Source organism: Octopus bimaculoides, chromosome 1 (assembly GCF_001194135.2).
Source record: "Octopus bimaculoides isolate UCB-OBI-ISO-001 chromosome 1, ASM119413v2, whole genome shotgun sequence".
NCBI lineage: Eukaryota > Metazoa > Mollusca > Cephalopoda > Octopoda > Octopodidae > Octopus > Octopus bimaculoides.
In genome coordinates this window covers 138,884,740-138,889,731 of record NC_068981.1, presented here as the reverse complement: position 1 = coordinate 138,889,731, position 4,992 = coordinate 138,884,740, and the positions used below count along the sequence as shown (strand labels likewise).

The 4,992-nt window shown below is 34.4% G+C and overlaps 1 long non-coding RNA gene across 1 annotated transcript in view; it reads right to left on the bottom strand.

Moving 5' to 3' along the window:
* Positions 1 to 2,889, bottom strand: part of LOC128248888 (uncharacterized) — a 77,155-nt gene extending 74,266 nt beyond the window's left edge. The window contains exon 1 of the long non-coding RNA XR_008265033.1: positions 1,618 to 2,889. This is a non-coding gene — a long non-coding RNA (uncharacterized LOC128248888). The remainder of the gene's footprint in view (positions 1 to 1,617) is intronic.
* Between the last annotated feature and the right edge of the window lie 2,103 nt (positions 2,890 to 4,992).

The window sequence follows — 4,992 nt, the reverse complement described above, 5'->3', positions numbered from 1 at the left end:
TATATATATATATATATATATGTATAGACACATAATTTTTTTACACACGTACACATATACATACACGTGCATGCGTGTCTAGTTTAGGGATGTACGTATATGTATAAGTATATAAAAGTATATTAATGACTTTCTGTTAAGCCTCATTAAATAATCAAGATGACAATACATTTTAAGCATTAATATGCTTTTCAAATTTTCACTCGAATGTCTCAAAGAGGAAATATTTTAATCGCAAAAGAACTCGTACCAGTGATAAGAATAGATTTTTCGCAGAATCTAATAATATCTATAGTGAAAAAAGTAATCTTTGAGATAAACAACCATAATACTACTGTAAGGAAGAAATTACATATAAAATCTCACCATATTTGGAAGAGGTGTAATAAAGTGTAGAAACAACCGAAGAAAAATTTAAGCAAGTTACCTTGTTTTTCGTAAGTGTAGAAATGTACGTTGAAAGATGGATAACTTTAGGGTGGAAAATCAGTATGCCACCAAATATAAATGATTTAATGGTTACAAATATAAATTAAGGTCCTTCTTTTATCACCGTTTAGGTATTTTCTTTCAAAACTCTAAAATTCAGTAAACAAATATCCTGACATCTCTTATATTATCTGCATTTATACAGTGAGGACGATACATAACGTTTGTAACCAAATGTTGATGTATTAAGCATCCGAAAACTTAACACTTTTTCTCTTTCCATTAAAGCGTTAAGTTAATACCATATTTGTTAAGCCTTCTCCCTTTCGCGTTGTAATTTCCTTCACACACACACACACACACACACACACACACACACACACACACACACACACACATATAAATATATATACAACACACACACACACTCCATTTCCTAATTTTGGATATATATATATAATTATATATGTATGTATGTGTGGATATGTATATATATATATATATATATATATATATATATATATATATATATATATATATGTATGTGAGTGTGTGTGTGTGTGTGTGTGTGTGTGTGCGCGTGTGTAAATATATATATGTATATACATACATACATACACATATATAAAAGAGTCAAGACTATTGAAAAGGTTGCAAGGCGCAACGAAAATTTTAGGAAAATAAAAATAAGAAATAAGTGGAAATTTTACCGGTGAGTGTGTTAAATTTTAAGGCACGATAAGAAAATGACTCTCCCCAGACACAACAGAATATGCTTCAACACACGAAATCACATAAAAAATCTTGCAAACCAAATCCCAAAACGAAACATATAAAATATATCCATATATAATTATATATATACATATATATATATATATATATATATATATATATATATATATACACACACACACAGAGTCAAACACACATACTCAAACACACACACACACCCGAACACACACACACATGTAATATAATATAAGTACGTATATGTATGTATCTATGCGTAAAGATTCTAAATATTTAACCGTTTATTTAGTTAGGGAAAAACAAATTTCAGCTTCTAAGCCGCTCTGGTTAGGAGCGAATTGGCTAATTTGAATTTTAAATCATTTTTATCGTTTTTAATATAACGCATTTACCAAACTTAGAAGCATATGTAGATAATTACGAATACAATGTTACGTTATTCTCCTTTTCATGTTCGTCCTGCTCGTCGTACTCCTGTATATATTAGGTTGTCCGGAAAGTTCTGAGCGTTTTTTAATATGCAAAAAGGGATATAAATAATTAACCTTCCAATAAATTTTAGTGAATGAAATAATTTCCATTATTATCTATGACCTTTGCCCATCTGTCAGGCAATTTAAATATTCCATCAACATAAAATTTGATTGGTTTTGAAGAAAAAAAGTTATCGAGATAACTCCATCTAAATCGTTAAATGTTTTTCCTTTCAATGAATTCTATAGAGACAAAAACAAGTGGTAGTCGGATGGCGTAATATCAGGAGAATATGGTGGATGGGGCAAGAGATCCCAGCCAAATTCATGTAACTTTGTTCGGGTAGCCAAAGGCACATGTGGTCAGGCATTGTCTTGTTGGAGCGATCCCCCCTTTCCTGTTGGCAATCTCCGGTGTTAATTTTTGGTTCAAATTAGCTAGCTGACGATAGTACACATCAAAATTAATAGTCTGGTTTTGTGGGAGAAGCTCATAATAAATAATGCCTCTATGATCCCACCAAACATAAAACATAGCTTTTTTGGAATGGATATTCGTCTTTGATTGCTGATTTGGAAGATCCTTACGTAAACTCCAGGATCTTTTTCGCAATAAGTTTTCGTACACAATCCATTTTTCATCTCCAGTTACAAGTTGTTTAAAAAAGGTATGCTTTCGTTCCATTTCAAAAGCGCATTACAAACGGAATACTTGTCTAAGCAATTTTTTTCTGAGCGTTTGTGAGGAACCCATACATTATAGCGAGAAATATATCGTAGTCTCACTAGGTGTTCATGAGCCGTGCTTTTAGAAACTTCCAACTCCTCTGTAAGCTCTCTAATTGTAATATTTGAGGTTTCTTGGATTTTTGCCTTCAAAATATCTTCATCCAATTTTGAAGGTCCTTCACTGCGACTATCATCTTCTAAGTTAAAATCTCCAGCTTTAAATTTTGCAAACCACCTTCGAACAGTTGATTCACATCCAGCATCATCACCATAAACTTCACAAATGTTTTTGCAAGTCTTTGAAGAATTTTCTCCTTTTTTTAAAAAATAAAAGCATTACAACGAGAATATGAAATTTTTGGTTATCCATTTCAAATGTTAATAAAGGGCAACCAGAATGAAAGATAAATCTATTTTTAGTCAGGAACAAAGAAGAGATGCACTACCACTTCAAGCAACGCCAAAATTTTAACTGTGTTACGTTTCAGGTGTGTTCCATTGAAATTTTTTAACGCTTCATTAAACGTTAAAAAAATTTAGCTTAAAAACGCTCAGAACTTTCTGGACAATCTAATATGAGTGTGTGTGTGTAGTGGAGGTGGTGGTGGTGAATGTACGTATGTATATATAAATTGATACTTTACATACTTAGTTGCACCTACACACATCTGAATGTATTTTCATATATGTAATACAATTTATACATACACACACACACGCATACATGCACACGCACACACGCATACACGCACATATGTATTCATATATGTATGTGCGTGTACGGATGAACATACACACACACACACGCACATTATTTGTTTCAGTCACTGGAGCGTGGTCGTGCTAGAAGTCGAACAAATTAACTGCAATACTTACATCAAGTCTGGTATTTATTTCATCGATCTCTTTTGCCGAACTGGTAGGCTGTAGTAGAAGACACTTGCTCAAGGTGCTGCGCAGAGGGATTAAACCAAAAACGTGTGGTTGCAAAGCGAACTTCTTAACAACCTATCCATGCTTTCGACTATATTCATAAATATATTTCATAGGTATGTATTCATATATATATATATGTATAGCTGTTGGCTCTTCCTCGTTTTTTGAGTATTTCTTTATACTCATATGTGTCCGTAAACTTTATTAACCCTGATGTCGGGCAAAACTGAGTTTTGGTGGAATACTAGTCCGTAAGGGTTATATTCGACGGTCGGTAGAGGTCTTGGCTGGAGTTGGTAGGCTGAAAAGCTGTGAAGAGTAGTATCCTTCATTGAGTCGCGAGCAATATATATAACCCCACCTCAGACACTGGTCTGCACAGTCCTAGGTGATCCATCATGTTCAGGAAAGACCTGAAATTCTGATTCATATATACATAATACATTTATAATGTATCCCGTTGGCAATGTTGGGATTTTTGATGCTATGCAGTGGCTTCACGTTCCTATGTTTGTGTAACTTTCAATGTCAAAGTCTGATACAAGTTCTAGGATTTTCCAGATGTATATCTCTACATATCTTTCCCGCCTACGTTCTTAACTTTCTCAGTCTCTCCCAGCAGCTGACACGTGACATTGAGACAATCTTCTATGAGTAGCTTTGCTGTAATTTTACTCTCTCTGGTGACCATAGTTGGGAGCAGTAATCAAACCGGCTGAGGACAAATCTTCTCCAGGGGACCATTTTATTGCCGATTTAGTAATGTGCACCTGCAAAAGATGCATCATTACTCATGTCAATACCCAGGTCGCGCACTGATTTTGATTCTGGGATTGTAATCCCTCCTGGGCCAGTGTATTCTGTTTGATTTTCATTCAGCTTCGTCTTTTAGTTGCTCAGGGCTTGGAATTTTCCTTCATTAAACTGCATATTATCGTCCTCAGCCAACCTAAATATATATATTTATATGTATGTATATTGTATACACCTAATATATTTCAGATATATTCACATCAATATATATGTGGAGGCGCGTGACGTAGTGGTTAGAGTATTCGGCTCACGATCGATTCCTGGCGACGTGTTGTATTCTTGAACAAGACGCTTTATTTCACGTTGCTCCATTCCACTCAGCTGGCAAAAATGAGTTGTATCTGTATTTCAAAGGACCAGCCTTGTCACATTCTATGTTACGTTGAATCCCCTTGAGAACTACGTTAAGGGTACACGTGTCTGTGCAGTGCTCAGCTAGTTGCACGTTAATTTCTCGAGCAGGTTGTTCCGTTGATCGGATCAACTGGAACGCTCGTCGTCTGACCGACAGAGTGTGAGTTATATGCGCGCGAGCGTATGTGTGCGCGTAAGCAATGATAGTAACATTACGAAACCGGTATGCTTTTGAATCTCTTTAACAATTCACAATAATGACTTTTATTACTTTTATTCCTACCTCAGTTCATCTAATTGTATATATCTATCGTTACTTTTCATAAAAAGCCTTTAATTTTTTTGATTTCCAATGTGCATTTTCGCTTATTTTTTTCTTACTTTCCCCTTACATTTCCAAGTGAAGTTTCTATTTTGTTTTTGTAACATATTTCTATCATATATATACATTAAAAGGATAAACTCACCTACATTTGTTTTTCCATATAATTTTTCGGGGCTTTCA